Here is a 22,671-nt window from a genome sequence, read left to right on the forward strand (position 1 = left end):
TAAATCAAGGGGATAATGGGACCCCAGTGCCTTTCTCCTTCCTGTCTTTTACTTTCTTGCAATGAGGGGAGCAGCACTGTGTCACCACAGGCTCCAAGGCAATGGGGACCAACTCAGTGGTGCCAAATGGCTGTGGACTAAACATCTCCAAAACCTGGAACCAAAGCAGCCTTTTTCTGTTTATAGATTGCTTATCTCAGGTATTTGTTTCAGTGGTGGAAAGCTGCCTGCTGCAGTCCTAGAAGAAAAGCAAGGGAGGAGAGGGATTTAGAAGGATTCTTAAATCACCAGGAATTGTTACTCAGATTCGTTCAGAGTTACTCTGAATTGTATTCCAAGTCCGCAAGAGTTCCCACAATCAGGAAAATGCTGATCCCTCTCAATACACCCATGTATGTACATTTCTACACATGTGTGTACACATGTGTGCTCACGTATTTTTGAGTTTTTAACCATCAAATAAGCTTTTTTTTTTTTTTAACCAGTCCTGGGCTTGAGCTCAGGGCTTGAGCACTGTTCTTGGACTTTCTCAAGGCTAGAGCTCTACCACTTGAGCCTTAACACCACTTCCCGCTTTTTTCTATGTATGTGGTGCCGAGGAATCGAACCCGGGTCTTCATGCATGCTAGGCAAGCACTTTAACCACTAGGCCAAACTCCCAGCCCCTCAAATAAGCTTTTAAGCAATGCAACAGCAATGTTGTAGAAAATGGGTCTTTTCTCTGTAAATCCTAGCTGTAACTGCTACGACTATAACTTTGTATTCAGTTGGTAGCACATGTTTAATGATGCCACACAGTCTGTCAGAAGCAGCAGGCCTGAGTAAGCATGAGTTTTATCTCCAGTTCTGTCACTTTAAATTGGATAAACCTCGAGAAGTTACTTAACCCTTGTAGGCCTCACCTGGTATTCGTCATTTGTAAAATGAGAGCATCTCGAAGATTCTATCAGAGGGAGCAGAGAAAGATCTCTTTAAGCCTGATATTTTGTCTCACAGCTTCAGAGAAGCCAAGGCTATTGCTCAAGCCTTGGGGGGAGGCCTGAAGGTAGATTCTGATTCTACTTACACATTTCCTGGCCTCACAGGCCTTTCTTTGAAATCTGGGTGGAAGCCTATGTGACTCCAACTCTTGCTTTCTGCATGACTGTAAAATCAACATTATGTAAAGGTTTACTGAGGTTTGCTGCCAGCGTAGTCATCAACTGTGTGCCCTTAGACTATGGCTGCAGTGGTTTCTGAATTTCTAGATAGGTGAACATGGAAGAACACTATCTTCAGAGCATCTCTGTGAGAGAAAGGACTCTCCAAAGATTGATTCGGCAAGCAGTCTTTCAAATGAGCTTACATCTTTACTACTTTGAGCCTACAAAAGCTAGGTCTAGCCAAATCCTGCAATGTTGTCAAAACTTTTCTCCCACTTTCTTGATATAAACAAGACTCTCCTCTAGGTTTGCCAGTGACTGTTCCATTGGCTGTTTACATTGGGTGTGGGGGAGTGGGGGATGTTGTTTCTTGATTTGACATTTTTCTTGAGTTTCTTGTTCTGCCCATTTGAAAATGGCAGTCCTGGGGCTTGAACTTAGGGCCTGGGCACTGTCCTTGGACACTTTTTGCTCAAGGCTAGCATTCTGCACTTGAGATACAGTGTCACTTCTGGCTTTTTCCATGTATGTAGTTCCGGGGAATCAAACCCAGGGCTTTGTGCATGCTAGGTGAGCACACTACCACTAGGCCATGCTCCCGACCCTAAAAAATGTTTTAATGACCCTATATATACATGTATATTTATATTTTATTTCTTTATTTTTGCCAGTCCTGGGCTTGAGCTCAGGGCCTGAGCACTGCCCTTGGGCTTTCTCAAGGCTAGTCCTCTATCACTTGAGCCACAGCACCATTTCTGGCCTTTTCTATGTATGTGGTACTGAGCAATCAAACGTAGGTCTTTGTGCAGGCTAGGCAAGCACTCTACCACTAGGCCAAATTCCCATGCAACCCAACCATTTTAAACTCAGTTTCCCACAGTCTCAAGGCATGTACAAATTCTTTGCCAAAATGCAACACAAACAGCCTCTAGTCCAATTCTCCCAGATCCTCACATCCATCTTAAATCTCGTAAGCACAGTCTTTACTATCTTTATTCCTATTAGCATTCTGGTCTGAGTTTCCACTGGAAGGAACATTAGCCTCCAGTTTCGTAGCATGCTCACTCTTTCCAGTGGACTGTCAAGTATTAGTCTACTTCTCCCACAAATCAGTTCCAAGGATCGCTAAACCATATGGGGAGATAGAACAACAAAGAGCATATATAACAATAAAAACCCTTGTCAGGTGCTGTTGGTGTAATCCTAGTTACTCAGGAGGCTGAGATCTGAGGATCGCGGTTCAAAGCCAGCCTGGGCACTAAACTCCGTGAGACTTTTATCTCCAATTAATCACCAGAAAACCAGAAGTGGGGCTGTGACTCAAGGGGTAGGGTGGTAGCCTTGAGCTGAAGAGTTCAGGGACAGAGCCCAGGCCCAGAATCCAAGTCCCATGAAAGACAAATAATAATAATAATAATAATAATAATAATAATAATAATAATAATTTTAGGAATAATAACTAAAAGAAAAGAGATAATTTGGCTCACAGTTTTAGTGATCACTTTCCTTCATCACTTCTGTAAATGATAGGTAGGACCAAGTGGCTCACCTCATGGCATAACAAAGGAGAGGAAGAATGTAGCAACAAGATCTACCTTTCATAGTCAGCCCTCTCTCTCCAGCTATCTAGTTCCTCCAACCAGGTGTCACCTCCTAATACCCATCAGTACAAACCCATCAACCGATTAATTCATTGGTGACATTAGAGCCCTGGTGATCCAATCCCATCTTAATAGTGCCCTCAGCTGGGGACCAAGCCTTCAACATAGAAATCTTGGGAGGAGAGCCTTCTTATGTAAAGCATATCTATGTCCCCTTCTCTACTCATTACCAGCTTCTCCAGCTGGATGCTTGTACGCGTGAATGTGTACCTCCTGCCCTACCAGCCTGCAGCACTTTGGAAGCCTGTTCTCCATCACTTTCAGCAGTAGACTGCTCTCTTCTCCCTGGTGTCGGTGCAGAGTCTGATAGTTAGTGGGCCTAAAGACTTATTGCTTGAATTTGCTGTGTGCTAGAATCACACTGGGGATTTTCCCTGGACAAGAGAGGTTTGTTTAAGTGCTGTTTATTGTGCCAACTTAATAGGTTTGCATTACATGCTTCCTGCTTTTGTAAATTTTTACAGCATGCAAGCAAGAGCTAATAGTTTTAATTATGTAACTAAAGGCCTCTATTACTCCTTTTAAAATGCTTTGGGACTTTTATATGTAAGAGCTTCCACACACCTTATTTACTTATTCAAGGCAGAGCTTGGAATGCCTTTACTCTGGGTGCAGACCCTGCTTGTTTTCTCAGTAAATTAGGACAATCAGAGAACAGATGTACATGAAGCGATCTGGTGTCCCGATACTCCTCCACTAGTTAACAGGTCGTCGAACCTCTTTCAACCTCAGTTTTCTCATATGCAAGATGGGAGGAATACTAAATAAGAATGTGCTTGTAAGAATTTTAAAGTTAAGGGCTGGGAGTTTGGCCTAGTGGTAGAGTGCTTGCCTAGCATGCATGAAGACCTGGGTTCAATTCCTTGCTACCACATACTTAGAAAAAGCCAGAAGTGGTGCTGAGGCTCAAGTGGTAGAGCTCTAGCCTTGAGAAAAATCCAAGGACAGTGCTCAGGCCCTGAGATTAAGCCTTTAACTTTAAAAGAATTTTAAAGTTAAATATAATACATATAAAAGCAATCGTGATTATAAACAATAAAATAAGATAGTGGATTTTAGAGTTCTTCTTTACAGACAGTTTTGCCAGTGTGATTTTGAGACATATCACAATAAAAGGCTAGAAAAGAAAGGACTTGAAGATATAGAAGAGTATTATTTAAGAGAATTATTTAATTAATTTCCAATGCTTCTGTAGATTTATCTAATGCTTTACCTGGGTAGAGATAAAAGTATATACTCATGTTTTAGATCAGAGATAAGTGAACTTTTCACTTTCCTAAGCATATCCCACATGTAATATCATTTAATTCTATGAAGGAAATACTAGTAACATTTTTACTATACATTTGTTAACAGCCAATATGACAGGATTGGGAGCGATGGGGAGAAGAGGTAGGGGATGACATTGATCAAGGCACACTGTACTCATCAGCTGACATGTTGAATGAACTCTTTGTGCAACTACTTAAAGTTAAAAATTGCATTTCAGATAGGGCGTGTCCAAATATAGACATATCTTACTCCAAAGCTCAAGTTCTACCCAATTCACATTATCCCATAACTAAGGGTATTTTGTTGAGCACTGTCTTCAGCCTACTAAACTGCCATGCAATTATCGATATGCTTAGTTAGGCCACTGTTTTAACAGCGTTGTAGCGCGTGTTACAGCAGTCCAGTCAACAACAGAGTGCAAGTACATATTGGTTCCATAACATTACGTTGCCTAGTGATGGATGTTACGTATACTCTAGAACGCTCGGGCAACAGGGAATCACCGAGTTACTCATTTCTCAGAAGTGTCCTAACCACACTCTTCTCAGAACTTATCCCTGATGCTCAGCAGCACAGGACTTGTGTTCTAGTTTTCTCATCCTTTTTATTTTCATTGTCTCCTTTCTTCTATTTCCACATTCTTTTTGCTTTCTTTTGGTCTCTTCAACCTTTTTGTTGTTGTTTTGAAATCCATTAGCATCCTTTTAATGCTCTAAGTTGACATTTTCCCCCCAATTCTGTCTCCTTGAAGTTTTAGTTTCATGAATATGTTATATGTTTACATAGTCATTATAGGCCCTGTACCTCAAACAAAAAAAAGAGTTAATGTGTTTTACTATTAAGAACTAATTTTTAATTTTGGTACAATATTGTCCCAGTTAAGAATATCTTGGTTTAAATAAAGGAACTTTTAGAATTTTGTTTAAATTTGTATATTGCTACTTTAGCTATACCCTTGTCTTTTAAAAATTTACTCTGAGGGTTAAAATATACATCTTTAATTCTTTCTAGTGTCTTTTGAGTTAATACTGTCCTAGTTTATATGAATGCAAACAAGGTCACAGATATTCAAATAAATTTTCATCCTCTTCCATTCTTTGAGCCATTGTTGTCATCGATACTCTATTTAAGTAATAACCCTATAAGACAATGTCATAAATTTGCTTATGCAGATATGCATATGTTTTTAAAAAGTACTGCATTTTGGTCTTGGAGCTAGTGGCTAGTGCTTTGGCCCTAGTATGCTAATGCTAGCTTACTCACTCAGCTGGCATTCACCATTTAAATCACCCCTCCAGCCCTGTTTTTGGCTTGTAATTTTGGAGGAATCTCATGGACTTTTCTGCCTATGTTAGCTGGGAACAAACATCCTCTAGATCTCAGCCAGCAGAGTAGTTAGGATTATAGGTAGAGCCTCTAGTGCTCTGCTCCACATATGTCTTTTAGACACATGTCTCTTTTTAGAGAAATTTTTAAGTTTGCATACTCAACTCAAAAAATTTCCATTCCTGATACTAGTTTTTTTTTCCAAAAATATGATTCCATTTTGCATAATTTGTTTGAATAATTCTTACATATATATATATGATCATTTAGTTGCATAAAAGGATGTTTTCTCTGAGTATAGGGTTCTAAGTTGGCAGATCATTATTTTTTAAGCACCTTAAAACATTACTTTCCTGTATTCTGTGCTTCATTGTTTCTAATAAAAAGTTAGAAACGGTTCAAGTCAGTGTTGTTCAGTTATCAATTTTGACTGCTTTCAAGATTTTTCTCTTTTTGTTTTTCAGAAGTTCTATTGGTTTCTTTATTGTTTTCTCAGTGACTTGCTGAATTTCTTGAATCTACAAATTTATGTGTTCTAACAACTCGGAGAATATTTGGTCATTGTTTCTCTAAGTTTGTTTTTCTATTCCACTTCTCTGTCTTCAGGATTTTAACTACACAAACACTAGCTAAATATTATCCTATTGGTCTCTGAAGTTCTATACAGTTTTTTCTTCAATCTCTTTGTCTTCATATTGGATAATTTTTGGCTGGGGGTGTAGCTCAGTGGTGGAGTGCTTGCCAAGTATGAATGAACCCCTAAGTTCAATCCTAAGTATACATATATAAATATACATTCTACAATCAGATAATGATATTGATCTGTCTTCAAGTTCATCCATTCTTTCTTTGGTCACTTTGATCCCCATTAAGTTTTATAGGAAGTTTTAAATTTACAATCTATTTATTATTTATTTATTTATTGCCAGTCCTAGACTTGAGCTCAGGTCCTGAGCCTTGTCCTTGGACTTTCTCAAGGCTAGAACTCTACCACTTGAGCCTTAGCACCACTTCCAGCTTTTTTCTATGTATGTGCTACCGAGGAATTGAACCCGGGCCTTAGTGCGTGCTAGGCAAGCACTCTACCATTAGGCCAAACTCCAGGCCCCTAAATTCACAATCTTTTATTTTTTAGTTGTATAATTTCTGTCTTGTGTGTTTTTGTTATTGTTTTTTTTTCTTTTTCTTTGGAGATTCCCTATCTTTCCACTCATTCTATGTATATTTCCTTTATGTCCTCAATATAGTTAACCTTAAACATAGTTCCAACATATGGGATATCTCTCTTCTGTCACCAAATAAATCTCTGACTTGAGAACTTTTTTTTGTTTTGAATATCAATTAATTTCAGTTAGTATATTGGACACTGTAGAAACTCTGGACTGTGGTCTACTACTACAAATAATACAGTATTTCAAAGCAGGAAATTGACTTAGCTGGACTTGAACTGCAGGCAGCGTTTTACAGGTCTCAAATTTTTTTCTGTTTAGCCGGCTGTAGCAGCTCATGACTTTGGTCCTAGCTGCTCAGAGGCTGAGACCAGCTGAGTGAGAACCATTTTTGAGGCTCAGCTAAAACCCCAGTGCAGCTGTGCACACCTGTCACTTTGCTATGGTGGGAAGCATAACCAGGAGGATCACAGTCCGTGGGAGGGGGAAAGATCAGCAGTAGAGTACCTGTCTAGCAAGCAGGAGGGCTTGAGTCTAAATCTCAGTATCACCAAAGAGGTTTTATCTGGGCTGTATGCCATCTAATTTTACAGCAGCTTTAGCTACCCTGAACATTAGGGCTTGATTATTTAAGTAATAAACACTGCAGGTTATTACCTTTATACAGCACAAATCAAGACTTGCTTTCAGACAAGAAAAACCATACAAATATAAAAGATATGTACTATTTCCTGCTGAGTGTTAAATCCGATTTATTAGTTTTGCTTACCCTGCGGTATCTTTATGCAGTGCATAGTAAGAGCATAGGTACGTACGCTCTTACCACTTTACGTGGTTGCCCTGTAAATGAAGTAAATGTGCAGTCTCGATTTTTTTTTTTTTGCCAGTCCTGGGCTTGAGCTCAGGGCACTGTCCTTGGGCTTTCTCAAGGCTAGAGCTCTACCACTTGAGCCTCAGCACCACTTCCGGCTTTTTTTCTATGTATGTGGTACCGAGGAATCGAACCCGGGTCTTCATGCATGCTAGGCAAACACTTTAACCACTAGGCCAAACTCCCGGCCCCCAGTCTTGATTTATTATTTTCAATAAAGTGTGCGCTTTTATTTAGAGCTTTTTTTTTTAACCACTTCTCAGTACTTAGAGTACTTGAACTCCATCTTCTCTGCTGCTTTTTTTGTTCATGACATTGGAAGTGGTGTATTTTTTTATTTGCATATTTTGCTTTCTCAATAAGGCTATATTTTGCCCCCCCAAAATCTGTTTTTATTATGAGACAAAAGGAAAAAGAACAGTTGCCATGCAGGCCTATTAAGTCAGAGTACTTCCCTGCTCATCTATTCTGTGGCAAAAAATGCCTGTCTCCCACTGAACAATATGGGTGAATCACAATTTAGGCTGGGCTGTGAGTAAGTGGAAAACCCAATAGGTAGATGAAGGATGCCCAGTCATAGCTTAGGCAGAAAGAGGAGTCATGAGTCCCTGCTGAAGTCTGCTTGATTATTCCTATGCCCCAACAGCTCACTACTAAGGACCACTGTACCCAGCATAATCGGTCCTCTCTTCTCTGGATGTAGTTAGGTCCACAAAAGCCCAGGACAAGATTTTTGCAATTGGTTGCTAATTCAAAACCTTCCTTTCTCAGTAATCTGCTGCCAGGGAGATGGAAAAGTGTGAACCTTGACTTCCTATAAAAGAGCTTTTAGAGCACAGATCCACAGTGGGCAGGGGGCTCTTGTTCCCCTCACTGCCTTCTTGGTCTTGGCTTTTTGCACAGGTCACAGCTCAGTGCTTCATATCTTCTCTGCCTGCCTCTGACTTCAGTGTCTAGGCCTGTTGATACCCAGATGTCCTGGCACCTTATTTATGGAAAGCTCCATTTTCTGCTAGGTGGTCAAATGAAATTATTACTTTGCAATTCTCTTTTAAAATATTCCTATCCACGGCTAGGATTTTGGCCTAGTGGTAGAGTGCTTACCTAGCTTGCACAAAGACCTAGGTTTGATTCCTTGGTACTACATACATAGAAAAGCCTAAGTGGTGCTATGCTCAAGTGGTAGAGCACTAGCCTTGAGAAAAAGCCCAAGGGCAGTGATCAGGCCCTGAGTTCAAGCCCCAGGACTGGCAAAACAAAACAAAAAAATTCCTATCCAGACTATCTTTTTTGAATCCTACAGCAAAAATGCAGAATCAAACAGAAGTGAATGTATTATTGTCTACCATCTGAACTGCCTAAGTGTCAATTCTATTTCTTGGGCTTTATAGTTTTTTTTTTTTCCCCCAGTGGTCATGGGGCTTGAACTCTGGGCCTGGGTGTTGTCCCTGGGCACTTCAGCTCAAGGCTATTTTCCTACCCCTTGAGCCACTGCGCCACTTCCAGTTTTCTAGTGGCTAATTAGAGATAAGAGTCTCATGTTCTTTAGTGACCGGGCTGGCTTTGAACCGCAGTTCTCAGATCCCAGCCTCCTGAGTAGCTAAGATTACAGGCATGAACCATTACACCTGGCCAGGCTATTGTTTTAACACAAAAAGGGGTAGTTAATTTAAAACCTTTTTGTTTATTGTCCTTGTATTTTGAGAGAACCAAATCCTAGCCACTATTTCCTGGGGATATCTCTTGTGCTTTGAGTTTGTCTCATAGAATACTTGGCACATTCAAGACAATAATATCAGTGATGACATGAAATTTGCCATCCACCTTGCCATCTTAGCTGCAAATGTACACTTCCTGTAAAACTTAAGGTGACACATTGTGACACTCGCAGTAAAGCCAAGATTGCTCAAATGAGCTACAATATTATGTGACATTTTAAAGTATTTCTTTTTGAAAAGATTAGTCTCATTTTAAATCATTGTTATATAGTTAAAAGAGCATCCCTGGAGACTTTAAAAGTATGACCTAATGAGTTACGCATTTCAATCTTTTCTCAATGACTTTAATTCTCCAACCACACTATCATTGCTTTTTTTTCTAACCATAGAAATGATCATTATTTTTGATGGAGCACTTCCTATGAATCTGGTGTTCTCCTCTTTGTGTATGATCTCACTTACTCTTCCCCAGGAACGCTGAGGTGATTTCTATTCATAGCTCCCCTCAAAGACACAGGAACTCAGCCTTTGACATGAAGTAAATGGCTTTCCCAGAGTCGCACAACTAGCAAATGGAAAATTCAGTCTTGGAATCTGAGCTCACATTTTGCTTTCTTTTCTTTTCTTGGTTAGTCTATTGCAGAAGCTGTCTTTTTCGCATGTGAAATTTTGGTCCAAAGTTAATTCCCAATGATTTTTTTCTTTGATCTTATCTGAATTCAAATACACACTTATAGAATAATGACCGGATGCTACAATTTAGAGGGCATTCAAATATGAAGAGCCTGGGTACTTTGTGCCAGGACTTTCTATCCTAGAAATGCTGTTAACATTATCTATCATCTATCTATCTATCTATCTATCTATCTATCTATCTATCTATCTATCTTTCTCCCTCTAATGCAAGACAAAACCAGCCACTCTGAACTACATATCAGGAATTGTGGGTATGTTACATAAATTTATGATTTTATAGAGATGGCATAGAAGTTCCAGTTTTTTAATCATTTGCCCAAGGTGTAAATATAGAGAGTGGAAAAAACATAGGTATTAGTCTACATTCTCCAGATAGGTAGGGGTATAGATATTTGTTGTGTGTGCTGGGGCATGTGATTTTGGAGTTCAGAAGGTTCCAGGATCTGCCGTATTTGAACTGGAGGCACACGAGAGCTGGTGATGCAGCTTCAGCACAAAATGGAAGATTGAGAACTAGGAGAGCCATGGTTCAAAGAACCACAGACTTTATTCACTCAGTCCGTGGTGGACTGAATCTCTCCCCGGTGGACTCTCACAGACACATTCAGCTACACTGCTTGTCCACCTCCCTTGGGCATTCCTTAGCCCATTCAACTTGATCACTTAGTTAACCATCACACCAACAAACCAGGGTTTGAAACTTGGCTTTTCACGTCTACCCCAGTCATGAATGGAGTTTAAAAAATTTTTTAAAAGTATTTGAAATTTAGAGGAAAGGGGGAAAAAAGCATGATTGAAGGAGTGGTGACATTTGGAATCACGGAGTGAAGGAAAAGTTGGTGTGGGGATCATATGGAGAGAGTGATTCAATGAAAGGATCAACACGTGAGCAAAGGAGAGAAGCTGATGTGGGCTGTGCATGGGATGTATAGGCAGAAGGCAGAGAAACTGCTTGAAAAAGTGAGTTGGAGGGCCGGGAGTTCGGCCTAGTGGCAGAGTGCTTGCCTAGCATGTACGAAGACCCGGTTCGATTCCTCAGTACCACACATACATAGCAAAAAGCCGGAAATGGTGCTGAGGCTCAAGTGGTTGAGTGCTAGCCTTGAGAAAGTCCAAAGACAGTGCTCAGGCCCTGAGCCCAAGCCCAGGACTGGCAAAAAAAAAAAAAAAAAAGTGAGTTGGGTCCCCCTGGGAGGGCTCTGTCTCAGGTGAGGGGGGATGGGGATGACATAACCAGGGCTGCAGTGCAGGGAGGTTCACTGTGTGAGCTTCAGGCTGACTCATAGCTGAGCTCACTCTTGTCCTGGCCCTAGAACGGTCTTTTCTTTGCTTCTCTTTCTCTCCTAGCAGTGAAAGGAAGAAAAACCTCAAGGAGTAAAACAAGAGAAAAATTCTTCTCTGTGTAGTTTTTTTTGCTCCTCTCCTGTTGTTTCTTTCTTTAAGGTCTCCAAGGAAACACCTCCTAAGAGAAAATGGTTGGTGAATATAGTTTTTAAAATGTTTTTAGCTGGGTTCTGGTTTTAGCTGCTAATCCTAGCTACTCAGGTGGCTGAGATCTGAGGACTATGGCTTGAAGCCAAGCTGGGCACAAAAGTCCATGAGATTCTTATTTCCAGTTAATCACAGAAAAATCCAGAAGTGGTACTGTGGCTCAAGTGGTAAGACACCAGCCTTGAACATAAAGGAGCTCAAGGGTTAGGAGCATGGCCTAGTGGTAGGGGGTTGACCTAGCATGCACGAAGCCCTGGGTTCGAGTCTCTGGAAGCACATACACAGAAAAAGCTGGAAGTGGCGCTGTAGCTCAAGTGGCAGAGTGCTAGCCTTGAGCAAAAAGTGTCAACGATGGTACCCAAGCCCTGCCTTCAAGCCGCAGGACTGGGGGAAAAAAAGAGGGGAGGTCAGGGACAGCACCCAGGCCTTGAATTTGAGCCTAGCAAAAAATACAAAGACAAAACAAAGCAAAAACCTTTTAATTACCCTAGTAATGAAGAGATACTAATTAAAATTAAATGAGTCAGTACCAAATTAGTAATGATTTCCAAAGCTGGTAGTACTTGGTGCTTGTGAAACATGTATGGCTCAGATATTTACAGAAAGTGTTCAGAAGATATGAAGTTGAGTTGGGGTTGTCTAAGAGTCCACTCAAAGGAAATCGTCTAAGATGACAAAGTTTTGTACCCAGAGAAGTTCACTACAAAACTATTGAAAATAGTTAAAAGTTTGAAAAAAGTTCAAATATCTAGCCTTAGAAGGAAGATTAGTAAAATGAGATCATATAGTATAAAATTAAACTCTACAATTATAATTTAACAAAGTTTCAATCTTTTGGTGACAATGTGATTTAAACTAAGGACTTCATGTTTACTTGGCAGGCACTTGAACCACATCTCCAGCCTTCAGTGATTTCTCAGATAGGGCTCAGTGCCTGCTGTGACCTTATTACGCTGCCTGTGTCGCTGAGAGGTGCCATACTCAGCCATTAGTTATAATAAAGTCTCCCCAACTTTTTTTCCATATTGGCCTGGAACCACAGTCTACCCAATCTCTATCTCCTGCATGATCAGGATTAGAGATGTGAGCCACTATGCCTGACTAATAAAGTTTAAATTTTAATATCAATTATATACATAATACTTACAAATGAACCTTTCTCTCTTAACACTGCAGGTAGAGCTTACATTCTGATTATTTTTCCTGTACCTGGCTTCTTGTTCTTCATATTTCAGGGATACTGAAATTATTTTGCATGTTTTGGGTGTTGTTTTGGGGCTGGGATTGAATTCAGGGCCTTGATCCCACTGGGCATACAATCTCTGAATGTGCTTCATCTACAGCCAAATATACCATGATCTTAAATTTGTAATGTATATTCAGATTTACAAAAGTATTTTTCACATGTGCATAGAAAATACAATTTTAAATTTTCATTATTGCTAATTAAAGGAACAAAGGAAATTCATTGTGATTTCTTATATATTTGTATAATGTGCTTTTATCAAACATACTCCCATCTATATCACTCCTTGCCCTTGGAAAACTTGTAGTGAGCTTCATTATGCTGTTTCATATGTACTTCATCGATTGTATTCACTTTCCTCCAAACCCTTTCAGTTTCCTCTCCTCCATTCCCAGAAAGAGTTGCCCCTTTTCAATCATGTCGTGTTACTATTATTATTTTTAGGTCCGTGTCCTGAGCTTGGCTTCTCTCTCACCTTGATGGTCTCATTTTCTATTAATTTTCATGCAAACAACACAGTTTCAGTCTTTATTCCAAATAATACTTTATTGTGTAGGTATGCTGCATTTTTTTCCCCAGTCCTGGGAACTGAGCACTGTCCTTGGCTTTCTCAAGGCTACAGCTCTACCACTTGAGCCACAGCACCACTTCCAGCTTTTCTATGTATATGGTGCTGAAGAATGAACCTGGGTCTTTGTGCATGTTAGGCAAGCACTTTACCACTAGGCCAAACTCCTGGCTCCTATGCTGCATTTTCTTATCCATTGATTGGTTGTTGAGAACCAAGGTTAATTCTATAGCTTAGCTATTGTGAATAGTGCTGCTATAAATATGGGAATGGGTATTTAAGTGTTGATCTCATGGCCTGGGCACTGTCTCTGAGCTGTTTTGCTCAAGGCTAGTGCTCTACTACTTTGAGCCACAGCTCTGCTTCTGGATTTTGAGGGGTTAATTGGAGTTAAGTGTCTTACAAGGACTTTTTTGACCTGGCTAGTTTTGAATTGTGATCCTTAGATCTCAGCCTCCTGAATGGCTAGGATTACAGGCGTGAGCCATGGGCACCTGGCATAGGGTTTTTTGTTTTTGTTGGTCTAGGGACTTGAACTCTGGGCCTGGGCATTGTCCCTGAGCTCTTCAGCTCAAGGCTACCATCCTAACCCTTGAGCCACAGCGCCTCTTCCAGTTTTCTGATAATTAACTGAAGATAAGAGTCTCATGAACTTTTTAGTGTCAAGCTGGCTTTGAACCTTGATCCTCAGATCTCAGCCTCCTGAGTAGCTAGGATTACAGGTGTGAGCCAAGGCCCCTGGCTGGCATAGGGTTTTGATTATATGTTGACATGTATTCTTTCAGACATATGCCCAAGAGTGGTATAGCTGAACCATATGCTAGTTCTATTTTTAGTTTCTTCAGGAGCCTCCATACTGATTCTTGGAGTAGCTGCAGTAATTTACGTCCCCTCCAACAGTGTGGGACGATACCTTTGTCCTGACTTCCTTGCCAGCATTTGCTGTTAGTTTTCTTGATAATTGCCAGCCCAACTGCAGTGCGATGGAGTCTTACTGTAGTTTTGATTTGCATTTCTTTATAATTAAGAATAGCAAACATTTCTCCATGTGTTCATTAGCCAGTTGTACTTCTTTTGAGAACTATGTGTTCAGTTCACTTGCCTAGTTTATTAATTAGAATGTTTTGTTCTTTGTCACTTAGAAAATACACATTATTATTTTGGGTTATGTTTTTCTTTCTTGTACTAGACTATATGTATTACTCTGCAGCTCTATTTCCTCATTTATAATGCATTATTTAATTATGTGGGAAAATACTTTTGGCAGAGCAAGTGAGCAGAACAAGTGATGGTACTATACAAGCAGCATATTCTCAAATGTGCACAACCAACAAATGCTTCGAAAGAATGTCAGTAATGTCATAGCATAGTATTTTATAGAGATGAGATTTAAAGAGATTGCACTTTTCTGCTAAGCGTGATGGCTGTTGATATCCTAGCACTTGGAAGGCTGAGGCAGGATTGTGTTTGAGGTTAGCCTGAGCTACACAGGAAGACCCTGCCTTAAAAACCAAAAGAACAAGAAGAGAGGGTGGGATCTAGCTTTGTGGTACATTCATTTCTTTTTTAGGCCCAATATGAGGACTTCAACTTGGTACCTTCCACTTTCGCTTATTAGCAAGCACTATACCAACTGAACCATGCCTTTGGCCCATGTGGTAGGGTCTTGCCCAGTATGTGCTTGTCCCTAGATTACATCCCAAGCACTCAAGGAGAGTGAAAGAGAAAGAGAGAAAGTTGTATCTAGTTTATATTTTTGGCCCCCCACCAAGATTTAGCTATAATAATTTTATATCAGAATAAACTTCTGTAAAAGATATAGATAAAATTACCGTTTACCTGTGAAATATCAGCTGTCCCCTCTTCTGTAACACAAGAGAAATACTTTTTCTAGTTCATTCTCAAGAAGAGAGCCCCTCTTTCTCTCCATGTTCTCACAGGAAGTGACAAAAATGTGCTGTCCTTTAACCCAGGGCAGCTTTAGCATTTTTGCCACAATGATTTCAAATAACCATGTTCTTTCACACTGAATAGAACATTCTGAACTAGAATCTCTCCTAGTGCTGTTAGCATTTAACTAGTGTTCAAGCCATTTCATGAACAGTTGCTTGATGCTATGAAGATTAGGTGCACACCCACCTATAGCTACCTTTCCTGCTGACATTCTCTGGCGATCTCATCGAGACCTTATACCAGAGTCCACCTTGTATTCTGTGTATCTAGAAAGGCACTCAGAAGGTCTAGAAGGTACTCAGTGGATGTCAGTTGGTGTGACAAACAAGAGCTGGCAACAAAGGAAGCTGAAAAAGAGAAAGAGAGAAAGCTCTAGACGTTGTTTGCCTCTTCAGGGGGCTTCTAGGATCAAGAGTCCATCCATCATCTACTTATCCATATCCACTCATTCACATCACTCAGCCAATAGCTATAGGGATCTTACTCTGTGTCTCATGTTGTGCCAGGAATGGGGTACAGCTCTGAGCAATCAGGGAGGTGGCTTCCTCTGTGCTATGATGGGGGCAAGGGTCTGAAGGAAAGTAAGCATGTACACAAATCAATACTATTCCCAATAGTGCTAAAACCTGTGAAGCCAAATGAAACAGTGACATAATAGCGCCTGGTGCACAAAGCTAGCTGAAGAATGGTTTAGACTGGGTGGTAGCCACTACGCTTTGCTTCAGAACCATTTGATGTATCCAAGCATTCCTTCCTTCCTTCCTTCCTTCCTTCCTTCCTTCCTTCCTTCCTTCCTTCCTTCCTTCCTTCCTTCCTTCCTTCCTTCCTCCCTTCTCTTCCTGCTGGATTCTGTTGTAAGGTACTATGCTTAGCACTTGAGACTACACGACTGAAACACTGGAGCCCTTGCCCTCTTGATCTCACAGAGTCAAGGTAACATTTGGCCAGAGCCCAGGCAGAGTTATGGGTTGGAGGGCCAAGGATGCCTGCAGGGAGAAGTTGTGAGCCTTGTCATTGGGGAGAATTCACAATTTCATAAAGCCTAGGTCAAAGGGTGAACATGTATTTAAGTCTTTTGACATATGCCCCCCAATTCCAGATTTCTCTTCCAAAAAAGTTAATATCAAAAAACATTGTTTTTCTCCCCTTTGCTTCAAAAAAATCATCTTTTATTAAACATGGCCAAATTGTAATAAGAGGAATATTTTCTCCTTTAGAGCTCTAGTTTGCATTTCTTTGATTATAAATCAAAGTGAATTCCACCACCTGTGTTTCTTCTTTTTCCAAATTATGGCTAATGTATTTTGTCAAATCTTAGGACCCCCTAGTTGTAAGATTCAGTATTATTGTTTTACATATCATTGAAGAAATAAAAATTCTCAATAAATTTCTAACAAGATGAAAACATATATATTTAAAATTTGTTAAATAAGTAGTTTAGTTGTTGTATAATCCTAGATACTGAGGAGACCGAGATCTGAGGATTACAGTTCAAAGCCATCCCAGAAAGCAAAGCCCATGCAACTCTTTTCTTCAGTTAGCCAGCAAAATAAAGACTGGTGGTAGAGCACTAGCCTTGAACAAAAAGGCTTAGCAACAGCCTAAGGCCTGAGTCCAAGCCTCAGAATGTGCGCGCATGCACCATGCATACAGGCATGCACTCACATGTACACACACACACACACACACACACACACACACACACATACACACACACACACACACACACACTCTGAGTAGTATTTAAAAACGTTTAGGAAAGTTCTGGTCTTACAGCTCAGACTCAGTTCAGGAACTGAGGAGTCTGAGCCACTCAGGCTGGGCAAATTGCTTAAGCTTCCAGGGTGATTCACAAAGGCCTCCGGGAATATTTAGAAGAGTCATTATGAAAACAAAGATTAGAGATATCTTTCCTGACCAACTTGTTTTTTCACTTTTACTAATGTTTACTAAATACGGTGCTGTATCATCATCAGTGCCTAAGGAGTTTCCATTTAATGGGGGTGACAAATAATAGTTGTGCCTGGACAAGCTAAGGAGGAGTGAGGAAGGTAAAGAAGAAGGAAACAGAAGGAGAGAGAGAACCAGGCTTTTGGGTTTATCAAGGCAGCACACATTTCATCATCTTCTCCTGTGCTGAGACTATTCTGAGGTTGGCTTTTCCCAGCTATTTGGGGAAGGGGCATCTCAGGTAGAGGGAACAATGATAATAGGATCTTAAACGGCATATTTGGAAAAGAAGCCCACAGGATGTGGGAAGCTGTAGAAGAAGAGACAAAGGGTGGAATACTGTAAGTGCATTTAGCCGGTAAGGAAACTGGCTCTGAGGGAATGCAGTGTTCTAGGGTCCTGTTGCAAATAACCATTGCATTTGTTGGCTCATCTCTGCTCCTGGCACTCATCCTTCTCTGAGCATTGAGAGAAGAAGGCACAATCTTTCACCATAAGTGCTTATCATAAGGAGGCACTGTCATGGATCTTACCACACATGTTTATTGAATCAATGAATAAATGAATGAGTGAGTTAGTGAATGATACACAAGGATAAATGATAGTTCTTTTTCTGTAGCTTACAGGCTGGTGAGTTTAAGCTTCAGGACCATACATATTGTATCTACCCAGGTGTTTTCTAGAGAAATGTACTGCTTAGTCCCTGTCCCCACTGTGGAAAGAGGTAGCTTCATAGTCTAACCTCTTCCCATTGAACTCCTGTGGGTCTCTGAGAAGGTGACTCCAGTTGGAAGGACAGGCGTCCAGAGGCTGGTTCTGAGACCAGTCTGTTCTCTGAAGCACCCCTCCTGCTGAGATTCACTTGGAGTAGTGCCTCCAGGTAGCTGGGTTGGCCATTTTAGCAAATCTTTGTTCCCAGGGCAATCTGCTTAATTAAGGATGAGTAAGACTCTTATGCATTGTAAAATATTGCATGAACAGGAAAGACTGCCATGTGGTGCTGCTACTCACCATGAGATGAGTGCTCATAGAGACTTTAGGGAGTATTTCCTTACCCTCAGTCTTCATTTCCCAGAGGGAAATAACTTGGCTAAAGCCATCCAATAGGTGGGGTGGGGTGGGGGGGATGTGCAGAACAGGTAGTACACTGGCAAAGGGCTTGAGAACTGAATCCAAGGCTTGAGAGCAGAGTTCAGTCTTACCTTCTCCAACTATTAGCTGCAGGGAGCTTGGACAAGTGAGCCAACTTCTTTAGGTATAAGAGTCTTCACCTGTAAGACCAGAGATAATGGAAATTATCTTAAGGGTTGTTATAAGAATTGGTAAAGGTAACAAATGGTTGAAAAGATGTTTATGTGTTCCTGAAATGTACTGTGATGACTAAATGTTATTGTTTTGTTATTATTTACCATTATTATTACATATGGACATGGCTGGGCTAGGATGTAAGATCAGACTCCCCGTGTATCTTTGGCAGTTTTTGGTCTCCTTGGGCTCAGCTTGCTCTCAGACTACCTAGGCTTACTGTGGTTTCATTCAGCACAGATTAGAGCAGCTTTTTTGTGTTAAGCAAAAATAGTTTCTCTGTGTATGTGGCTGTGCATGTGTACGCGTGCATGTGTGTGTGTGTGTGTGTGTGTGTGTGAGAGAGAGAGAGAGAGAGAGAGAGAGAGAGAGAGAGAGAGAGAGAGAGAGAGAATCTCAATGAGCCAAACACAATTTCTACCATGAAGGTCAGTATAGCCTGAGAGGTTAGAGGTAGAAGTGGAAGGGAAAGAAGAGTGAAGAATTATCTATGTGTAAGCGGTAACAACCTTAGCAGGTAGAATTAATTTTGAAAAATACTTTCTTTTTTTTTTTTGCCAGTCTTGGGCTTGGGCTCAGGGCCTGAGCACTGTCCTTAGACTTTCTCAAGGCTAGAGATCTACCACTTGAGCCTCAGCACCACTTCTGGCTTTTTCTATGTATGTAGTACTGAGGTATTGAACTCGGGCCTTTGTGCATGCTAGGCAAGCATTCTACCACTAGGCCAAACTCCTGGCCCCTTGGAGATTAAGGAACCATTTGGAAACCTAAGTAGATTCAAGCCAGTCCAGCATCTTCTGGGATCATTATGAATCCCCTCCTGCTTCCCCCATCACGGATACAACCTCCACATACACCTAGTTCTGAAGGCAGATGCCTTATTGTCTGACCTATGATTAGGGGACCTAAATGGCCTTATGTGAGGAGTTGAGGAAAACTATCCCCATTCAGGGACCTGGCCCCACACTGTTGCCACCCATCTTTATCCAAACAAAAACTGCTTCATATGCAGAGCAGTGAGTACTCACAGCAGAGTCAGGTCAGCCACATGGCATCCCTGCTCCTTGGAAGACTGAGATAATGTTAGTGCTAGGACTGGAGACAAGGCTTCTGCAAGAGGCCATGATGGGTGTCTGTCCATGGGCAGACAGCATCAAAGCCAGGGAAGTCTTCAGAAATAAACACACCACAGAGTTTCTAAAAGCAATGAAATATGACTCAAAATCAATCAAAAGAGCTGATGCTGTGACCAAGCCTTTTAATTGATCCCATTTAATAATTAGCTTTACCCCAGTCACATTTCACAGGCGAAGACACCTTAACTCAGAAAGAGTAAGAAACTTATCTGCAGTAATGTTAATGGCAGAATCCAAACTTTAATCCAGAGATGAACATGTGAGAAAACAGCAGGAGTGTCTGGGCTAGTTTTTTATGACACAGTAAATAAGAATCACAAGAAGCAAGAAAGCAGACTCTGATCCTTTATCTTTTTTAAAGTCCCACTTAAATAGGGCCTAAACCTACCCCACGGTTCTATCCAGCGTTCTCATTTCTTTCAAGTGTTTTCACTATACTATGCCCCCGGAACTAGCTGTGTGCCTTGTTGAGCAAGAGTGCACAGACATACACAGCTCAGAAATAGGGAACTTCAGCCAGGCACTGGTGGCTCACACCTGTAATCCTAGCTGCTCAGACGGCTGAGATCTGAAGATCCTGCTTCCAAGCCAGCACAGGTAGGGAAGTCTGTGAAGCTCTTACCTCAAATCAACCACCAGAAAAGCAGAAGTGGCTCTGTGGCTCAAAGTGGTAGCATGCTAGCCTTGAGCAAAAAACAAAAACAAAAACCAGGAACAGTGCTCAAACCCTGTGTTTCGGCCTCATGACTGAAAAAAGGAACATGTGGAGGGGAAGCCAGAGGACAAACAACAGGGGCTTTGTTCCTGGGGCAGGTGGGCATGTTCTTGACCCTTGGATCATCTGCTTTGTCTTGTGTCAGTGTTGTGCGGGCCACGGAATGGGCCTGAGCCTCGGGGTCCTTATCTGTTCCCCGCAGATCACAGCACCTTCTTCTGGGCCACCATCAGACACTGTAGAGCACCTGGCTGTGCTGAGCTACGGGCACTCTGTGGCCGCCCTTGCTATGGAATGAAGCTTTGGGACAGACATTGAGGAAGGGAAATGACTAGACTCCCGAGTAGCCCTAGAAAGACGGATGTGAGAGTCCTTCTTGGGCTTCCAAAGTTGTGATGGAGCAGGTGAAACATGGAGTGTCAACCACAGCCACCTCAAGCAAGTGCCAGGGAAGGTGGCATTTCCCCTGTGGTTTGTAGAGGATCTAACCAGGAGCACCAGGCAGGAAGTAGCTGGACTTGATGTTGTAAACTGATGAGGAGTGGAAGTCCTTATACAGTTGCAAAGCTTCTAGTCTGGCAGGAATGTTGGTGGAAGGAGTAGTACTTAAGGAAGCCCAGATTGAGGATCCTGGGTGGTTGTCTCTCACAGAACTTGTTTCGTGTGTGCTGGGGAGGATTGGACTGACCTCTGTGCCCTCGTCTGCTTTTGTGTGGAGCCATTGCCTTGATTCGGAAGAAGGGGAGACAAAAGTACCGGAGACACGTTCACTTTTTTTTTTCCAGTCCTGGGCTTGAGCTCAGGGCCTGAGCACTGTCCTTGGACTTTCTCAAGGCTAGAGCTCTACCACTTGAGCCTCAGCACCACTCCTGGCTTTTTTTCTATGTATGTGGTACCGAGGAATCGAACCCAGGTCTTCATGCATGCTAGGCATGCATGTTCACTTTTAAATAGAGTTTTACAGCTCTCCAAGCTGTTACATTTGGTCCTAATCTCTGTTCATTGGGTCAGCCTGGCTCTTCTGAGAAGTTAGGCTCAGGCACAACATGAATCCATAAGTGCGTTCCATCATTCAACATGTTAGAGCCCTAGTCTGATTCACTTGAGTCTGGAAACTTCTCCCAGACACACCCAGAAGTGTGCTTTACTAATTTCCTACCTGTCGCTCAGTTCAATCTGGTTGACAGGCAAGATTACCCATTGTAATAGACTGGAGGTCAGTGTGTGTAGTAGGGTGTGGTTGTGAAATTACTGTTGTTGGCAAGAAGTTGGCACTGAGACATTATTAAAAAATTAATAAAAATCTGATTTACTGTGGCATTGTGTATGATGGCAGGAAGCAGAAGGCCTTTCCTCAATAGGAGAAGGAAAAGGAGGGTATCTAGTGAGCCAGTGAGCAGTTAGGAACTACAGAAGCACATACAGTAATGAAGACCACAGAAGGAGCATTCCAGGATAGAAGTGGGAAAGAGAATGTGATCTGGAGGATAATAGTGTATTAGTCACCAATTATATGTAACTGCATACGAACACAAAAGAGCATTCCATATATATATATATATGTATATATGTATATACATATTCCATTTCTGTATCTGTCATGGCACAGACAGGAATGATAAGCTCACACATAATACATAATTGGAGAATTTATAAGAGGTGATTTATTGCTCTTTTGTTTTTATGAATGACTGTAACTAATTAATACAATGACTTACAAAAGGTATGAGCAGAGGCCGGGAGTTTGGCCTAGTGGTAGAGTGCTTGCCTAGCATGCACGAAGACTCGGGTTCGATTCCTCGGTACCACATACGTAGCAAAAAGCCAGAAGTGGTGCTGTGGCTCAAGTGGTAGAGCACTAGCCTTGAGAAAATCCAGGGACAGTGCTCAGGCCCTGAGCCCAAGCCCAGGACTGGCAAAAAAAAAAAAAAAAAAAAAAAGGTATGAGCAGATTTAGGGAACACACCAATGCTTCTGGGGTGCTCTGCTAACAGTCATGTGACCCAAGGCCCTGACTGGAAAGGAGCCACCTGGAAAGGACTTCTTCCCAAGACTGGTGACAGGCACTGCCATCTGCATTTTAGAGCACTCACTCCTTGGCAGTGATGGAATAAGGGTGAGAAGCCTTCCTTTCTTGCCACCTTCTGCATCTCCTAACATTGTCCTGTTGGCTACAGCCAATCAGAAGGCACTCATTGCTACACACCTTACAGATGAGCCTCCCAGGACCCAAAATTGGGAGGAGAAAAAATGAAGAGAACAAAGTAGAAGTCCAAGAGGAAACTATCCAGGCTAACACACCCAGGGCACCATCAAACCTGCTGGATTGGGCGTGGTGGGGCCAGAGAGGGAATGCATGCAGACTTGGGTTGTAATGGAACATACCAAAACAAGAAGTTCTTTGCACTAATGGCAGGGTAAACATGTCTCAAATAGAGGATTGTAATTAACT

General features: G+C 41.5%; 1 long non-coding RNA gene across 1 annotated transcript in view; it reads right to left on the minus strand.

The window, feature by feature from the left end:
* Positions 1-15,323: 15,323 nt before the first annotated feature.
* The window catches only part of LOC150059224 (uncharacterized), a 46,898-nt gene continuing 39,550 nt past the window's right edge, over positions 15,324-22,671 (minus strand). Inside the window, exons 4-5 of the long non-coding RNA XR_016536611.1 lie at positions 18,266-18,334; positions 15,324-15,460 (exon numbers count right to left, since the gene is read on the minus strand). This is a non-coding gene — a long non-coding RNA (uncharacterized LOC150059224). The remainder of the gene's footprint in view (positions 15,461-18,265; positions 18,335-22,671) is intronic.

This window comes from Megascapheus bottae, chromosome 9 (genome assembly GCF_031878675.1).
Source record: "Megascapheus bottae isolate mThoBot1 chromosome 9, mThoBot2.hap1, whole genome shotgun sequence".
NCBI lineage: Eukaryota > Metazoa > Chordata > Mammalia > Rodentia > Geomyidae > Megascapheus > Megascapheus bottae.